At 35.3% G+C, this 20,634-nt stretch overlaps 2 protein-coding genes across 3 annotated transcripts in view; both read right to left on the bottom strand.

The window, feature by feature from the left end:
* The window catches only part of CENPK (centromere protein K), a 332,401-nt gene that overhangs the window by 203,803 nt on the left and 107,964 nt on the right, over positions 1-20,634 (bottom strand). The window lies entirely within an intron of this gene.
* The window catches only part of ADAMTS6 (ADAM metallopeptidase with thrombospondin type 1 motif 6), a 279,851-nt gene that overhangs the window by 203,803 nt on the left and 55,414 nt on the right, over positions 1-20,634 (bottom strand). The gene's annotated exons all lie outside the window — the stretch shown is intronic.

Below are 20,634 nucleotides of genomic sequence, written 5' to 3'. Positions count from 1 at the left end.
CTAAAATAATTACTTAAGTGATACACAAAATAAAAGATGTAAAATATGATGTCCGAAACATAAAATGCTGGGGAGGATTAAAAAAGTAGTGCTTTTAGAATGCACACGAACTTAAGCAACTGTCAACTTCAAACCAAAAACCTATGCAGATACACAAAAAAACTTAAGAGAAAGGAATACAAACTTAACACTAAAGAAAGTCATCAAATCACAAGGGAAGAGAACAAAAGGAGAAAGGAACAAAGAACTATAAAAACAACCAGAAAACAATTAACAAAATGGCAATAAGTGCATACCTGTCAAAAATACTAAAATATAAATGGACTAAATGCTCCAATCAAAAGATATAGCATGGTCGAATGGAGAAAAAAACCAAGACCCATATATATGGTGCCTACAAGAGACTCACTTCAGATATAAAGAGATCCACAGACTCAAAGTGAAGGGATGGCAAAAGACATGCCACACAAATGGAAATGAAAAGAAAGTTGGGGTAGCAATGTAAATATCAGACAAAATAGACTTTAAAACAAAGACTGTAAAGAGAGACAAAGAAGAGCATTGCATAATGATAAAGGGATCAATCCAACAAGAAAATATAACACTTGTAAATATCTATGAACCCAACACGGAACACAAAAATACATAAAGCAAATATTAACAGACGTAAGGGGAGATGTCAACACTAATACAATAGTATAGTAGTAGGGGACTTTAACACCTCACCTACATCAATGGATATAGATCATCCAGACAGAAAATTAATCATGGAAACATAGGCCTTAAATCAGGGGTCCCCAACTCCCGGGCCACAGACCGGTATGAGTCCTTGACCTGTTAGGAACTGGGCCACACAGCAGGAGGTGAGTGGTGGGCAAGCGAGTTAAGCTTCATCTGCCGCTCTCCATCGCTCCCCATCACTAGCATTACCACCTGACCCATCCCACACCCACCCCGGTCTGTGGAAAAATTGTCTTCCGTGAAACCGGTCCCTGGTGCCAAAAAGGTTGGGGACTATTGCCGTAAATGACATGTTATATCAGACTAACTTAATAGATATATACAGAACATTCCACCCCAAAACAGCAGAATACAAATTCTTTTCAAGGACATGGAACGTTCTCCATGATAGATCACACATTAGTCCACAAAACAAGTCTCAATAAATTTAAGAAGACACATCCCACCTACCAGTGGGCCAACACCAACTCCAGGACCCCCAGGGCTTGGCAGTCTGAGACCCTGGGACCTGGCTGTGCCTACCAGGGAGCCAGCCCACCAGCAGCCAGTTAGGAGACATATTTAGAGGGTATTAGGCTAAGTGAAATTAGCCACATATAGAAAGACAAATACTTTACGATCTCACCTATATGTGTAATCTAAAAAACAAACAAAACAAAAACACACTCATATATACAGAGCACAAACAGGTGGTTGCCAGTGGAAGGGGATGTGAAATCAGTGAAAGCGATTAAGGGGTACAGACTTAAAATAATTAAGAATGTAATGTACAACACTGAAAGGAAAGATTTAATAAAGATAAGTCTTCGGGTCACTTAACTTTTTAGAGTTGGTCACAGTATGTCTGTTTTGCCTCTTCATTCTAATTTCACATTTCCATGTAACAAATATGGTCATCAGAAATCAATTTGTCTATGTTTAAGATTTCTTTTGGATCCTTTTATTATTCAAAGCATATCTGCTTTCAGAATGCAAAGACCAACTCCATTGGCCTGAAATTTACTAGTCTTGAATGGTTTATCACTAGTTGCTTTATGGTGTCACTCAATACCCATTTCAATGTCTCTTTCCCTTGCATTCCTCTACTTCAGAGATTAGAAAACAAATACTTTCAGGCATGTAACACAATTCTAGACAATGAGATGCAGGCAGAAGTCCCTGGTGAGAACTCCCCTTCTTTGTAGGGAGTGAGAGGAAGCCTCACAAAAATGAGGGTTTTTATTCTTCTTCCTGCCTGGAAAGTAAATGTAAGGTCCAGAAATGCAGCAGCCATGTTGAGTTTGAAGCCCCAAGAAAGAAAATAAAAGCCACATGCTAAGTACAGCAGGGTGAAAATATAAAAGGAGCCACTATACCTGCCCTTGGACGGTCTACCTCCACATTTCTTATTACATAAGAAAAATAATGACTTAAACCAGTAAAGGATTTACTTATTTTTAGCTTTCCATTACATCCATTTTTTAATAACAACAGGATTCATATTTGTGCTAAGAGAAACAAACTTTTAACATTAAATGATATAAAGAATTTCTCACCAAGTTTTCACATAGGGACACTGTATAACATTTTCTTTGCATGTCTCCCTGAGTTAGACTATGTGTTAAGAGTGGTCTGGGATTGAACCATATTTACCAACTCCAGGCATAATAATGAATGAAAGGAAGGACGAAGAGGCTGGAGGGAGGGAAGGAAACTGAGATAGGGATAAATTGAAAGGAGACACACAGCTATAATCTGGGTCTCTGAAAGCTGAATTACTTAGTTTAGTAATCTAATTTGATATAAAATAAGGGCTATCCTAGAAGGATGGATTTTTAACATGTCCTTTGGGATAATCCTTTCTAAAACTGCAAGAGTGGTGTTACTAAGAAATGTCATTTGTGCAGGTGTTCTGTGCTGCTAACAAAACAAAAATCTATATTATAGATATGCAGTAATAAACTGCAGATACTCTTAAAGGAAAAGACAGAATTCCCCCGTAAGAAACAATTTTGTATCTGTTCAAATTAAGTTAATTTAATATTGTATTTCCAGAATGTTGTTTTATTTGAATAGTCTATTTCCATAAGGAAGCCAATAACAGTTTTTCTATCTTTATTTTGTTTGTCCTAAATAAACAATCAAACAGCCATTTAAGCAGTAAGAGGGGACTTTTACTTATAAAAAGAATACTACTTTCATCAGTGACAGCACATTAATTTCATAATATGAATTGACCTTAAACTATAAAATAATTAAAGCACTGGATTAAGAAATAAACTATGTTCCACATCTGAAAATCCATTTTAATTATGCAAAAAATACATAAATGGGATAAATTGTTGTTTTATAGCCCGTGTGTTATAGTCTTACATAGAAGTGGCCAAAGCAGCGTAGACCATGAACATTATTATTCTAAACTAAATCACAGGTTGAACCATATGAAGTTCTCTATTTGACCTACAAAAATGGCAGTTTCATATGGTTCTAACTAAGAAGCACAGAAATTCAGAAAGACAGGGGGCTTCCCTGGTGGCGCAGTGGTTGAGAGTCCGCCTGCCAATGCAAGGGACACGTGTTTGTGCCCTGGTCTGGGAAGACCCCACATGGCGCGGAGCAGCTGGGCCCGTGAGCCATGGCCGCTGAGCCTGCGCGTCCGGAGCCAGTGCTCCGCAACGGGAGAGGCCACAACAGTGAGAGGCCCGCGTACCACAAAAAAAAAAAGAAAGAAAGAAAGACAAACTATCTTTTTTTCCTGGCTAAGCATTCAAATCTTCCTATGTTCTTAGCTGGGGAGCTATTAATCACTGTTATGCTTCATTAAAAAAAAATAATAATAAACACTAAAATCTGAATAAAGTAAATGTGAACTATGATTACAGCCAACTCAGAATTTATAGAAAACAACTAATACATCAAAAAAATTTAAGTACCCACTTAAATAGCTTTATAACGTCTTATTAAGAGTGAATATTAAAATATTCTGGCATTTTATTTAATCAAATTATTATAAATGAATAAGAATATTAAGTACTATAAATTAGGTATATTATTTACAAGACTACAAATGTGAGCTATCTGGCTTCCCTTTCAGCATCAATTTTCCACATAGGCATATTTTCTCTTGCTGTGATTAATTCTGTAACAAGATAACAATTCTATAAATCATCTGAACCAGCAAAAGTGTACAGTCACTCAGATTTCACAGTTGATAACAGAACTGAGGGAAATAAAGACCTCTCTTCACCAGTATGTTCAAAGGGAGAGTTTTGCATGGAAACCAAATGGACAGTGTATACCCTCTGGAAAAGGAACTTACGTTCCAAGGTCTATAAGTGTCAAAGTCTAATTTTCACTAAAAAAAAAAAAAGAATAAAAAGCTGTGGCCTAGGCACTGGGAGTTCCAAAAGAAACAGATGTTCACATGCACTTAAAACAGTTTTACTTATATTTAGTAGCCTAACTGACCAATCTCCAAAATCTAACAGTCAGAATAAAACAAAGGGTATTCCTGCCTGGAAGACATGTGTGTGTGTGTGTGTGTGTGTATATGTGTGTGTGTGTGTATGGAAGACATGTGTGTGTATGTATGTGTATGTGTATATACATACATATATATATATATATATATATATATATATATATATATATATATATGTCAGAAACCAAGCCAGAAGAGCAGATTAAGGGAACAGTGACTAAAATTAAATACAACCTTGATATCATTTCAATCATTAAAAAATTGAATTTGTCAGTTAAGACAACAGCACTAATATAAGTGCTTACATGGGACCTCTTTAGAGAGAGTGACAGGGACAAGCATTTACTACTCTCTCCCTTTTTGATGTTTTTTTATTATAGCAAGTCCTCAAAGCATTTGAGCATATGCCATTACCCACATGCTCTGTGATCCATGTTTCCTTTCCTTACTTTATGACCCCCATATTTTTCCCACTTCACATGGCTAAATTTCTACTTTCTCTGACAACCGATATTCTTGAAAATGTAGGTAATGGGATTTTAGATTGCCAAACAAGCTGGAAAGACTTATAATTATCTTTACTACCTAAAAGCATATGCAGAGCACACACTCCAATGACCTATCCCTGCACAATCCAACAAGATTATTTGGCCCACATTAAAATCTCATTTAAGAATGAGGATGATAAGAGAATAAAATACTAGTAAATGCACAGATATTTTAAAAAGTTAACACACTGTTCTTTCTTCTTTTGACTCCATATACTTATTTGTGTCTTGTTTTTGTAAATTTTTCCCAAGGAGGAAGCTGGAGGAAGGGAATAGTTAAAAAGAAGAATCATAGAATAGCATCAGCATCTGTATTAGTTTCCTGTGGCTGCCATACCAGAGTACTACAAACCCAGTGGCTTAAGAGAACAGAAATTTATTGCCTCACATTTCCGGAGGGTAGAAGTTCGAAATCAAGTTGTCAGCAGAGCCATGTTCCCTCTGAAACCTGTAGGGGAGAATCATTCCTTGCCTTTTCGAGCTTCTGGTATTTGCTTGTAATCCTTGGGATTCCTTGTCTTGTACATGCATCACTCCAATATCTGACTCCGTCATCACATGGCCGTTTACTCCCTGTGTGTCTTTGTCTCTGTGTCTCTTCTCCTCTTCTTATAAGGACACCAGGCACGTTGGATTAAGGACCCATGCTATTCCAGTAAGACTTCATCTTAAGTAATGACATCTGCAGTGACTCCATTTCCCAATAAGGTCACTGGGGTACTGGGGGTTAGGACTTTAACATGTCTTTTCTAGGGGGATACAATCCAACCCATATAGCATCTGACAAATGGATATTTCAAATTAGATGTCTAATTATCCCATCATATAAAATGCATTATTTCCTCCTACAAATTCTTCTATGCCATCATTATGCTCCCAGATCTCTTGAATAATCTTTAACTTATTCTTTTCATCTCCCAATATTCAATCAACCACCAATTCTATTAATCTTTCTTTCAAGATGGCAATAATTAAAAAAAGTTTAATCCATTGAGTCTGATTGGTTCCAACAGTCTCTGAATTGGCCTCCCTACTTTCAAGGTCTCCCCATTCAAGCAATCCATTTCATATACACTGTTTTCTTCACTTCTCACCAACACGTGAATCCTCTTTAAAAACTCCATTAATATACATCAAGTGCTTAGCAGAGGGCTGGTTCACAGTATTATTTAGTAAAAAAAAAAACCAAAAAAACTATTATTATCATTTTATTATTATATTTATTGTTCACATTTTTATTATTTCTTATATTATTATTTATATTGTATGAGTCATACTTTCTATATAAAGATCAACAATTTCTCAAAACTAATTCTGATTCCCAATAAATTTTTAAAAATTTATTTATTTTTGGCTGCGTTGGGTCTTCGTTGCTGCGTGCGGGCTTTCTCTAGTTGCGGCGCGTGGGGGCTTCTCTTTTTTGTGGTGCACGGGCTTCTCATTGCAGTGGCTTCTCTCGTTGCGGAGAACGGGCTCTAGGCGCACGGGCTTCAGTAGTTGTGGCACGTGGACTCAGTAGTTGTGGCTTGTGGGCTCTAGAGCACAGGCTCAGTAGTTGTGGCGCACGGGCTTAGTTGCTCCATGGTATGTGGGATCTTCCCAGACCAGGACTCGAACCCGTGACCCCTGCATTGGCAGGCGGATTCTTAACCACTGCGCCACCAGGGAAGTCTCCCCAATAAACTTTAAAAGCATCGGGATAGAAGGATGCTTGTTCTTCCTATTCGCTATGGCATGACATTGTATCCAATTACTGAGTATTTTACAAAGAAAGGGGTAAATACATCCAATTTTATAATACCTGAGAAGAAGCGGTTGTAAGAATTTAAAAATTACCAAAAGGAATAGTATAGTATGAGAAATATCTCAGAGTATAAGCACTGCCCAAATGAAAGGCTCAATGTGGTCATTACAATTTACCACTACTCATTTTGGCTGAGCACGGAGGACTAAGAATTATGGGGCAGTGATGACCTCTATGGTCAGAGAAAAGAGAAGCTGTTTATGGCAACCAGATTTTAGTTTATTTTATCAGAAGCTCTCCAGCCTGATATTTGAATATTTTCACAACATAGGCTCTGTAATTTACTAATTAAGCTATATTCTACCAGGGTTGTGAGTACTCTACAAAAAATTATATCAATGGCTTCTCACCTACATCTTTAGATGTTTTTCTTCTAATTGAATTTTAACCCATATATTATTACATTATGCCTGGCATTGAAAATATCTCACTTTTTTTTTTTTTAAAAAAAGTTCTTTGTTCAGCTTAGGTAATGAGTACATCTACTCTATTTTTGTATATATTTGAAATTTTACATTTAAATACCCTCCATTACTTGATATTTAAGTTGCATCCAATATTCCTCTATTATAAACAATATGGTAACGAATATCTTTATTACACAAATCTTTAATGACTGTATCTGTTTATGTTCTTAAAAGGGATTCCTAGAAATGCACTTGATGGATCTAAAGACATATAAATGTTAATGCTATTAATTCATATTGACAAAATGCCTTTCAGTAATGTTAAACCAATTTATACTACCAAACACAGGGGATATGAGGGCTTATGACACAATACCTTAATAAGCATTGCTATTAGCTTCTTTAATCAACATCTTAACAAGCGTTGACTATTAACTTTTAGGTCCTGATGCATACAAAATGATTATTGAGAAACAAAGATGATTTCACCTGATTTGTGAAGGAAGAACAATAATGCAAGCCGGTTTCTATGTTAGTCATTTGGAAACTACAATTTTAAAATTATCTCATGTTGGCCTTCCATGGTACCTGAAGTTTCTTCAGCAGTCATTCTTTGGTTCAAAACATAGGGCAGTATGTATGATAATTGACATTTATTGATCTCAGCATAGGTGAACTATTTATTTTTTTTAAATTATCAGTGCTAAGAAACAAAACCTACACTATTAGTCTGAATTTTAGTGTGAAAGATAGAAAACTAGTTACATATGTCTGTAATTACCCTTAACTGTAAAAAATATATTCATGTTCACTTCATCTAAAGCATATTCAAAATAAGAGATAAAATGTACCTCATAGGTTAGCTAATTCCTTCATTCCTTAGTCATTAAACTATTATGAATAGGTGCTCAATAACACATTTTTCAAACTTTATAATTCTATCTCCAGCACAGGACTAGAATTTTATACTTTATATATGGTGACAGTGTGCCTTTTAAATCAAAAGTTTTAAAATGTCTGACAGGTTGACAGTAAGGTCACTGTAAACTTCAGATTCATGGTTAAGTCAAGCCAGCCTTATACCTGAGTGATGGAACAAGGCACTGGACCGCATGAACAAATTCCTTACTCGCCAAGCACATAATCATCAGCAGTTTTATAGTACTGACATCTATGATCTCAGAAGGTGATGAAGAAGGAGGCCATCAATAAGTTGTTTGCTGTTCATCTCATATGGATTAAACTCATGGGTTACCCTGAAAATTTCCATAGTGAGGTTTGTTGGTAAATCTTCTGGCCAAAAAGAAAGTGTGATTACCATATGCTACCATACACAAAAGACTATTCAGTGAAATGAAAAAATAAATACTTATATAAGGTATGAGACCAAAGAAGAAAATAAATGGTAGAAGTTGTACAATAAATGTTGTAAGACTGTTACAGTAAGTATAACATGGAATCCAACACTTGTCAGTCCTCCACTACCATCCTCCTGTAGTTCACTGCATTTAGGGTTCCCCTAAATCTACTTTCTATGGTGTGATTTGAAGCAAGTTATTTAATTTCTCTGAACCTCAATCTACTCACCTGTAAAATGGTAAAAAATAATCTCAACCTAGGGTTGTTATAAGGATTAAATCTAAAAATGCAGTGTCTCTCATCCTGATAGTGTACAAACTCCTCCTGGTCATGGATATACTGATAATTTTTTTTTAGTTTTAGGTTTACATTTTGATGACAATCTTTTTTAAAATAATGAACACAAGTATGATTAAAAAAAATAAGCATATAAAGTGAATGAACACCTTAAACTACTGCTGTGTTGTGTCAGTGCTACTTTGGCATTTGTGTTCTGGATCACATTGTCCCCCCAAAGTACTACTTTAATTGTCATAGCTTAATGAGAAACTGGCAGAGGAATACTTCCATAAAAAATGTTTTTGTGCCAGGTTAAGGCCAAATGAGGTCACAATGCTATATAAATGAAGGTTTTTGAATAGAAGTTTGAATAGAGAAAGATGGTGGGAGAATTATCATCACACAGTGGTGTAGGCATGCTGAACTCAGAAAAATGTGTCAAAAAAAAAATATTAAGAAAAATGTGTCATATTCACTTTGAGAGGCAATTTATTTTCAATAGTAGTTTTGGGGGACTTCCCTGGTGGCGCAGTGGTTAAGAATCACCTGCCAATGCAGGGGACATGGGTTCGAGCCCTGGTCTGGGAAGATCCCACATGCTGCGGAGCAACTAAGCCTGTGCGTCACAACTACTGAAGCCCACGCGCCTAAAGCCTGTGCTCTGCAACAAAGACAAGCCACCATAGTGATAAGCCCACGCACTGCAATGAAGAGTAGCCCTCACTCGCTGCAACTAGAGAAAGCCCTCGCACAGCAACGAAGATCGAACGCAGCCAAAAATAAATAAATGAATAAATTAAAAAAAAAAAGTTTTTGCCTTGAAGGTGACATAACTTTTATTGGTTTCATACTTTTCTTGTTATTAAATTTATAATTTGTTTTGGCTTTATGATTCTATAAGTTTATAAGCATAAGAAACTTATACTTTGTTTTATATTTGTACATTTACATTTAAATAACAATGATAATACAAATATTTTACCTTAATACTGGAGTATCTGAGACAATATTTTTTTCTTTAAAAAAAGTCTGTACTTTTCTTTTTCTTCAACTAGGATAATGTATACATGGTGCTTAGCCCAAGATAGCTCTTAGTAAAATTTAGCACCCATCCCTTCCCCTATGCATATTTATTATTATATAGGTATCTGGCATTTGGCTAGGTGTGTTTGTTTCTCCCAGTTTATGGTAATAGTTGGGTTATGGAGAAGGGGTGGTCCAATGGGCATGATTTGATTTCCATTTTCAGGCTTTATACAGCAGAAATTAAATAATGGGTACATATTGACAGATTTAGTACTCACTTTTGTGGTCATTAGAGTGGAATAAAAAAGAAGTCACCTTTAACAGCCATTCTTGGAATTTTATCATTAGAAATGTATGTCTCTGGTTTAATGAAGAGAACAGGATGTAAGGTATTCAAGAGAACTCTCAAAGCTTAGAATCATACAGTTTCTTAGAAGCAGAAGTGATTATAATTAGGGCCTAACAGGTTACATCGTAATTCTAGTCCTCCCTAACAATCCTGAAAGTAGAAATAGAAAGTCATTGAAAACAAACTAGTTTTATTCATTTAATTATAACCTCTTTCCATAAAGAATTTGATACAAGCATATTAAGATTAACAAAGCCACAGATATGACAAATTTCATCACAGACCAGTTCTAATGCAGTGAGAGATAACACCTGGTGTTATGACTTGCTTAGTCAAGCATTTTAAAACTGTTTCAATTGGTCAGGAACTTTTAATTCTGGGTCAAAGAGAAGAGGAGAAAATAAGTAAGGAAGGTATTGATAGTGTAGGCTGCCAGAGATTTCAGTAAGCTGGTGAAAATTAGGGTAGATTAGAAAATTAATGAATCTAATTACAGGGCTGCAGAACAGAAGCAAAGGGAGCTTTCCAAGCAAGATATAAACAAAGGAATGGTTAATACAGTAGCACAGGCTGGCAACTATTTTCACAAGTAACAATAAATTCATAGTCATTCAGGTCATTGAAAATAAGGTATATTGTTTCCTCTCTAATTCTGCAATTCTAAAAGAAAGGATAATATCAATAGTTTGGGTCCCTCTTTCTTGCTTACACAGCTGAATACTTCAAAATAATAGAAACAAGTCAGGACATTATCAACAAGCTCTTTGCTATTTTTCCTTTATCTTTACTACAATAACCTTTTCTCACAGCTTTGATTATACCAGTTGCCAAAATCACAGAGAGAAGGAATCACAGACAGCAGAAATTTCCTCATGTTGTTCACTTTAATGCCTTCATCAAATAATCTCTTTCATGTCATTATGAGATATAGTTTTAAATGTCTAAAAGTAATGGATCCTCTAGTAGCTTAATAAATAATGAAATTATGCCTTGAGAGGTTTTTGGTTTTGCCTTATTTTTTTTTAATTCTAACATCAGCTAGGTGCTTTCAGTCCCCCCACCACCACCAAACAAACTTGTAAACAAAACAAACCTTATTTGAAAATCTCAAATTTACACAATGTTGCAAAAACAAAAATAGCACAAAGAACACATATACCCAGACTCACTTACTGTTAACCTTTTACCCTATTTGCTGTATTATTTGCACCACACTCTCTACACACATACACAAATTTTTTTTTGAACCATTTGATAGTAAGTTATTGATACATACACCATGGACCTTTACCCCTAAAATTTCAGTGTGTATTTCCTAAGAAATCCACTTAGGGATATTCTCCTGTATAACCACAAAGATTATCAACTATATACATTTACATTGATAAAAATACTTTTATCTAATATTCTAATTTTGTCAGTTGACTTAATAATGCCCTTTACAGTATTTTTTCTCCTCCAGTACCAGAAAGAGTTTAGGGTCAGTTATTATATTTAGTTGTCATGTCTCTTCAATCTCTTTTAATGTGAACATTTCCACAGTCTTTGTCTTTTATGACATTGACAGTTTTTTTTTTTTTTTTTTTTTGCGGTACGCGGGCCTCTTCTCACTGCTGTGGACTCTCCCGTTGCGGAGCACAGGCTCCGGACGCGCAGGCTCAGCGGCCATGGCTCACGGGCCCAGCCGCTCCGCGGCATGTGGGATCTTCCTGGACCGGGGCACGAACCCGTGTTCCCTGCATCGGCAGGCGGACTCTCAACCACTGCACCACCAGGGAAGCCCAACATTTACAGTTTCAAAGGATACAGTCCTCCCTCCTTTCTTTAAATAAAACATTCCTCATTTTGCATTTGTCTGATATGATTAGGATGAAGTCAGGCATTCTTGACCAGAATATCACATCTGGAGACATACCGGGTCTATATGTCCTTCATTTATTTTGTAAATTTTAATCACCTGGTCAAGCTGTTGCCTGATTTCTCCACACATAATTACTGGGATTTTTTTCTGCTTGCAACTTAATAAGTAGAATGACACTTGAAATCAATCAAATATCCTGCTCCTCATCAAAATTTCCCCCTATATTTAGCATCCATACATGATCCTTCCCTGATCTACTCTTTATCATGATGATTTTCCAACTCAGACCTCCTCTATATTTACAGTCAGCCCTCAGCATTCTATTATAAGCAAGAGCCTCTCTTTATGAACCCATCAGTTACTAGTTTTTCAATGGTTTATAACTTATTACTGTACTTAATTATTTTGGTGCTCAATTGGTCCCAGGTTGGCCAATGTGAACCCCTTCAATAGGGCTCTTGGGTTCTTGTTAGAGGGCACTATCATTTTTTGAGCACTGACCCTAACCTACTCCCGAAATCATCCATTTCTTTGAGGAGTCTCTAGATCCTTCTTTTCTTTGCAAAGTTAGAGTATTTTTAATTGTTAGAATTTAAAGATCAATCTACTTTAGCAGTTTCTAAAACAATGGAGAAGCCAGCATTATAAAACTGCCTGGTGATTTCACATTTTAAAGCTCTCCAATGTTTTAAAAGTTTAAATGTCTCAATTATCAAGTAAATTTACAGCCATCCAAAACATGATAATCATGAAATTTTAAAAATATTACATTTTATATTTCTTTCTAACTTACCTAGAATCTCAGGATATGAGTGGTATACTCCAAATATTTGTCAACTCTGACAAAGTTTACCAACATTTCAAAATGACAATACTTTACTTTTATTTTTCCTGATGAAAACTGATTTTCAAAATGTGCTCACATATCTATCATTTCATAGCTGCTCATTTAAAGGAAATCTTGAAAATTAATGCAAACATCAAAGTCAAAAAAGTATTTAACAAACTATTGTTTCTCCAGAGGACAAATAGGTAGTGAAATAAAAAGAATGTCTGTTTCATTACTCTCTTGGCTTAAAATGTTACATTTATTGAACACACAGACAGTTGATAATTTGTAAAATTGCTTAAAGTTTGTAGGAAAAGTCATTACAAACTCCTTTTAGTATCCCTGATGAATATAGAAGGAAAAATTCTCAACAAAATATTAACAAACAAAAAATCCCAGCACATGAAAAGGATCATACACAAGAACAAATAGAAATCATTCCTGAAATACAAAGATGGCTTAACAGACACAAATCAATAAATGTGATTCATCACATTAATAAAATGAAAGATAAAAATCATATGATCATCTCAGTAGATGAAGAAAAAACATTTGACAAAATTTAACATTCTTTCATTATAAAAACTCTCAACAAAGTGGGTATAGAAGGAACGTACCTAAACATAGTAAAGGCCCATATGACAAATATGATAAGCCCATAGCTATATTATACTCAATGATGAAAGGTTGAAAATTTTCCCTCTAAAATCAGGAACAAGACAAGGGTGGCCTCTCCATTCCTGCCACTCCTATTCAACATAGTACTAGAAGTCCTAGCCAGACCAATAAGGCAAGAAAAAGATAAAAGGCATCCAAATCAGAAAAGAAAAAGTAAAACTGTCTCTGTGTGCAGATGGCATGATCTTGTCTATAGAAAAATCTAAAGGCTCCACCAAAAAATGGTTAGAACCAATAAATGAATTCAATGAAGTGCAGGATACAAAATCAACACACAAAAAATCAGTTGCATTTCTGTACACTAATAATGAATCATTTTTTCTGAAAAAAGAAATAATCTCATTTACAATAGCCCCAAAACAAAGCTAAACAAAATGAAAAAACAACTTTGGAATAAATTTAGCCAAGGAGAAAGATCCATATGCTAAAAACTGTAAGGCATTTATGAAATAAACTGAAGACACAAATAAGTGAAAATAAATCCCATGTTCACAGATTAGAAGAGTTAAATTTGTTAAAATAACCCATGTATATACAGTCAACTAATATTTGACAAGGGAGCCAAGAAATTCATGTGGAAAGAATAGTTTCTTCAATAAATGGTGCTGTTCCCATACAAAAGAATGAAATTAGACCCCTACCTTACACCATCCACAAAAATTAAAATAGAATAGAGATATAATAAAGATAAAATAGAATAAAGATATAAACATAAAACCTTAAACTGTAAAACATAAGGGAAAAGCTCCTTGACATTGGTCTTGGCAATAATCTTTTGAATATAACACCAAAAGCATAAGCAACAAAAGTGAAACAGTCAAGTGGGACAACAAACTAAAAAGCTTCAGCAGAGCAAAAGAACAATCAACAAAACGAAAAGGCAACCTACAGAATGGGAAAAACATTTGTAAACTATATATCTGATAAGGGGTAATATCCAAAATATATAAGGAACTTATATAACTCAATAGCAGAAAACAAATAATTTGATTAAATAATGAGCAAAGAACTTGAATAAACATTTTTAAAAAGAAGACATAAAAATGGCCAACAGACACATGAAAAGATTGTCAATATCACTAAATATCAGGGAAATACAAATAAAAACCACAATGAGTTATCACTTCACACCTGTCAGAATAGCTATTGTCAAAAAAACAAGAGATAGCAAGTGCTGGCAAGGATATAGACAAAAGGACACCCATGTACACTTTTGATGGCAGTGTAAATTGACACAGCCACTGTGGAAAACACTACAGAAAACAGGTCCCGCAAAAAACTAAAAACAGAACTATCATATGACCCAGCAATCCCACTTCTGGGTATATTTCCAAAGGAAATAAAATCACTGTTGCAGAGAGACATCTGCACCCCATTGTTTGCTGCAGCATTATTTATAACAGCCAAGACATGGGTGAGTGATGAACGGATAAAGAAAATGTTGTATATACCCAATGGAATATTATTCAGCCATAAAAAGGCAATCCTGCCATTTCTGACAACCTAGATGAACACTGAGGACATTATGGTAAGTAAAATAAATCACGCAGAGAAAGACAAACTATACGATCTCATTTATATGTGGAGTCTAAACAAAACCTAATTCATGGAAGTAGAGCGCAGATCAGTGGTTGTCAGGGAGTGGCAGAGATTTAAGTAGGAAAATGGCGGGGGGAAACGAAGGTGGTCAAAGAGTACAAATCTCCAGTTATAAGATGAATCAGTTCTGAGATCTAATGTTCAATATGATGACTATAGTTAACAAAACTGTATTGTAAACTTGAAAATTGCTAAGAAAGTAGATCCTGAAAATTCTCTCCACAAAAAGAAAGACAAAAACGTAGCTATGTGAGGTGATGGAGGTGTTAGCTAACTTAATTGTGGTAATCATTTTATAATATATATATACTGTATCAAATTGTCACATTGGGGCTTCCCTGGTGGCGCAGTGGTTGAGAGTCCGCCTGCCGATGCAGGGGACGCGGGTTTGTTCCCCGGTCCGGGAAGATCCCACATGCCACGGAGCGGCTAGGCCTGTGAGCCATGGCCACTGAGCCTGCACGTCCGGAGCCTGTGCTCCGCAACCAGAGAGGCCACAACAGTGAGAGGCCCGCGTACCGGAAAAAAAAAAAAAAAAAAAAAAGTCACATTGTACACCCTAAACTTACACAATGTTATATGTCAATTACATCACAAAAAATTGGGGGAAAAAAAGAAACAGAATAGAGTAGGTATGAGCTTAATTTAGTATGGGTAAATTGCCCAGTTAATCTCTGAATTAATAGAAGGGGGTTTCAAAACCAGAAATGGGCTATTAACTTATGTTCTTTAATCCTGAATAACTGTCACTACCTATGGGCACTAGCCAACTAGTGCTAGTCAACTCCCTGAAAATATAGATTATTTTATCAAATTCAACAAATGTTTATCAAGCACCTACAGTAATGATAAATCAGCAACAAATTTTACTTATAAAGAGATGGCAATATATTCTGAAGATGACATGCATATAACTATAACATAGTGTAAAGTGACAAATTTGATAAGAAAAGTGTACAAAAAGTGCCATACGAAATAAGAATAAACATCCTCACTACCTGTCATAGCACAAATTATTCTCCCAAGAAGAGTTTCTGGAGTTTTAATGCAAGTCAATGGCAATACATACTTTTAATATGTGCTTTCCAAACTAGTATTTAGTAGCACACTTTTGGTAAGTAAGTATGACTCCAGATAAAATTGAGGGGTTTTTTTCATTAGATGTGTCAAATAATCTTTCCAAAGATTATCTGAAGATGAGGCTGATTTTAGATTTAAGAGCATATAAAAAGAGTAGTCCTATTACTTTTAGTTAGCTTTTGTTTCTTCCTTATCCATATATAGCAGGAAATTTGGGTAGTTACAAAAGAAAAATGAAAGTAAATCATTCCATATTGCGGCTCTAGAGAGGTCAGGATATCAGGGGGCAAGAGCTATATATGAAATGACAAGATCAATCATCATTCATGTGGCAGATTATTTTTTCCAAAGATGGTCAAAATAACGTCTCCCATGCGCCTGTGATTTTGACACTTCTCTTTAAGAGGTGAGATCTATGGTTCTTCCTCTTGAAACTTTGCAAGTTTGGATTCTTTTGTGAGCAGGTTGGCTGCCCCTAAGGCCAGCATGCTGTGAGAAAGCCCCAACTAGATCATATGGAGAAACCACATGAAGAGACAAAGATGCCCAGCCAGTCCCTAGCTGCATTGGCCCCCTCTACCAACTCTGGCCACAGCTAACTGCCACTGCATTAGAGAACAAGCCAGCACTGCCCAACTGAGTGCTTCTGGAATTCTGACCCAGAGATCTGTGAGCAATAATAAAAGTAATTGTTGTTTTAAGCCACTGAGTTTTGGGGTGATTTGTTATGCAGCATAACATGTTAGCATTCCAGACAGTCAATAGTGAATAATACCATGGACTGGTTTGAAAAGGAATGTCAGGTAAAGAATTAAAGGTATGAAAGTCATGCTGAATGTTTATTGTAATTTTCATTCAAGTGTCCACAGGGCTCTCAGCTTTCTTCAAAGTTCATTCAATAATATTGATCTAATATAAACTGCAAAGCAAAAAAAAATCATGACGCATAAGTGGTAAAGCTAACTTTGGTCTACTAGAAACAGTTAGCAGCAGCATTAAGTAGAGTTATGATTCCAATAATTGGATCTATCTCCAAAGTTCCAGAGTCTTAGCTTCTGATTTACCTATTCTAATATACTAATATTATATATACTTCGTAAATAATGATTTACAAAGTACTTTCATGTACCTGATTTCATTTGATCTTATAAATAATCCTGTGAAGTAGCAGGGCCTTACAGAGAGAAAACTGAGACTCAGAAAAGTTACACAAATTGCTCAGGATTGAAGAGCTGGGGGAAAAATGTTTTTAATCCATACAAGTAGAAGACTAGACTTGCTAGCCTGATCTGGGATCCAAGACCTACGTATGTGCATGGAGCACACATGATATGTTAGACTCTAACTGTCACTGACCATATGGTGTATGCTAGAAGTGTGCCACTCGCCAAAGAATGAAGACTCAGGTGTATATTAAATATTATGCTCTTAAGTGTTACACTCTTTTCCTTTAAAAATACCCTCCTCTGAAAAACTTGCTTTTTTATTATTCTCTGGATAATCACTAAATGCTATTCCAAGGAACAGTCTCAAGAGCCTAGTAATCTTTTAAATGTTAAACAAAGTAGGTGCTATTTCAAAGTCCAAAGGTTTGATTTAATGAATGCCAAGCATCTCAAATCCACAGGAAATTTTTTTTAACACAACATTGCTGGACATCCTCCAAAAAGGAAAATTAACACATAGACCAAATGGAATTCTCATAGAGCTCCAAGTACCGCTTATCAGGATAGAAGAGGTTTGTTGCTATTGTTTTTGTTGTTCAGTTTACCCAAACATTGATTATTTATAGAAAAAACAAGGTTTTTAAATTCTTTGCCCTGTTCTTTGCCACTAACCACCCCTCCCTAACCATTGGATTAGTTCCATCTCCTTTTAACAACTTCCCATTAAACCTCATGAACCATATCCTGTACTTAATGGGCTGTTAATATTTTAAAGCTTCTCTAGTTCTACTGTAAATCCTGGTCCCTTTTGCAACATTGAAAAGATATACCAAAAAAAACTTCCAACTGATGGTCCAAAGAAACCACACGACTTACACTTTGACAGCTAAACAATAAGTTGTATTATTACAACAGACACATTTCACTGGCTTCAAGCCACATACTTGTCACGTTAGCCCACCATAAGCCACAATGCACTTGCTTAATCACTAGAATGGCACTTCAGTGCCTAAAAAATAAGCAAATAAATACAATTAAGGTAATATGCCAAGAGAATTTAACCTGATTATTTCCCTCTAGAAAATCTACAGAGACAAAAGACAACAAGGTAAACTAGCTATCTCTAGAAAATAAACTAGAACTCTAAAAACTTTTTGTCCCTCCCTTCTTCTTTGGGAAAGTTAATAAACAGTTCAGATGATGTCATTTCTAGTTTCTGCCCCCCTACTTTTATGTATGTATACAATCATTTTAATAATTCTTGTCAAGAATTGGAATGAGATAACAGTCTTTATCTAAGTAAAACATTTAAGTTCGAAAAAGAAACATTATGATAAAATTTACAGGGCTTAATATGTCTTGATCGTGAGATAAGAAAGAAAACGACACTGCTATCTGATTGGAACAGACCTTTCCTATCTATGGCCACCCAGTTTCTCCCCTGGTCACTCTTTACCTAACCCACCTGGATTGGTACTGTGAACCTCCCCTCTGCTTCTATTTTCAGCTCTCCAACTTCCTCTTCAACAATCAGAGATTTCACAGCATAAAGCTGTGAATTTTATATAAATATATATAAATAGAATATATATATATATTGGAATATCATTCTACCTTAAATCCTAACTGGTCCTTTTTTTTTTAATGTTCCACAATCACTCCTGACATTTAACTTCAGTTTTATTTTTGTTTTTGTTTTATTGTTTAACTCCTGACAGTTTTCTTCTAATTTTTCTTCTGTTAGGTCCATTCAAGATCCATGGTATTTTCTTCTTGAATACTATATGTATTCATATATGAATTATATGTATATTGATTATATAGATATTAAATATAAATATGTGTAAATTATGCTACTTATGTTACCACAAATTTCAAGAGGGTTCAGTATTTTCCTGTACACTTAATGACCACTTTGAGTGGTCAAAAGACCCCTCTGACTCCATAAGGTCATACATACTTTTTTATTTCATAGTGTCTAAATATTTCAATTAGATTTTACTTCCTTGAATTAGCATCTGAATAAAATTCTTTTTTTTCCCTAGGCAATACAACGAAAAATTGGGCAAGGCAACTTCTAAGAGCCCTTCTAATACTAAACTCCTATAAAGAGATGTCTTAAATAATGGAGGTAGTACTTCCAAAGGGAGAAAAACACACCAAAAAAACAAAAACTGAGGCTGATGAATGTCCTGTACCTTCAAAGTCGCAGCTTCATTGTGGACTATGACATTCTTACAAGCTCAAATTCTTACAAGCTTTTCAGCAATGTTGCAAGCACTTTGCCTGTGTGGTGAATTGCAAGATGAAGAAGGATTTCTAGAAGTATCAAACTGTGAGGCCATGGATAACCTAGGAGAAGCACTCATTTAATATAATGGCATGATTTATAAGAACTCGTTTTGCTCCTTATGAGATCTTCATTAAAATGCTCTTCACTGATTAAAAACTTTCAAGTCAGTTTCAAAGGTATTTCAAACATATCAAATTTTTAACTTCTCTCCAATATAATCCCAGCCTTGACCAATTAATTTGTTAGATAACTTCTAATATACTTCTAATATTCTTCTAGTATATAAGAAGAATAGAATAATATCTTTTTTTCATAGGATAATTTCAATCTCTTTCAGCTAGTCTCACAGGAACTTTCTTTTCTCCATATGGAAGGAATACTTAACAGCAATTTGCTTAAAATCTCCTATATTCATAAAAAGTAAAAGAATAAAAATACATGCTATTTTGCTGATTTCTTAAAGGTACCATGTCTGTGTATTACAGCAGAGTTAAAGTAATCAGGAACCATAAACACATATTCCATCCTTTGCGAAAATAGAAAATAATTGCTCAGCACCCCACACTCAAAAATCACTTGGGTACTTAAAAATGATTAACTAAACCAATTCGTATTCTAGTCTTCTCTAAGACAACCTCACTTCTTCATCTTTCTTCCTCTTTTAGAACAAATATTTTTTATATAAGAATTCATTGTCTAGATCCTTATATCTTACACTTCTCTGTAATCATTACAATATCTAACAAAATGATCTGTACAGAGAAGATATCACGTTTCCAGATCACTCCTCCTCTCCACCTCTTTCTTCCTTTTCCATTTTTCACTTCCTCTTTCCCTTTCTCTGCCTCCACTCTCACTTGTTATAACTCCCAATGATTTCAATACCAGTTTAAATCACCCTAATACCCTGGCTTCTCATTTATTCAACATTCTTATTTCCAATAGTCTTGTCCCCTCACCTAATCTCATGGTCATATACCAGACCTTGTCATTACTAATTTCAAGCATTCCACTCTCTGACCACTATCTTGTGTCTTCCCAGATTCTTACCACTTTTCACTGTTCCTCACCACCTCTGCGTACTTACTTCCTTCTTAACAGGCTTAGACACCAAGGTCAGGCATTATCGTCACCCTCTTGCATCTACCCTTCACG

This window comes from Phocoena sinus, chromosome 3, assembly GCF_008692025.1.
Source record: "Phocoena sinus isolate mPhoSin1 chromosome 3, mPhoSin1.pri, whole genome shotgun sequence".
NCBI lineage: Eukaryota > Metazoa > Chordata > Mammalia > Artiodactyla > Phocoenidae > Phocoena > Phocoena sinus.
The sequence above is the reverse complement of the archived record's forward strand: the minus strand, read 5'-3'. Positions and strand labels throughout refer to the sequence as shown.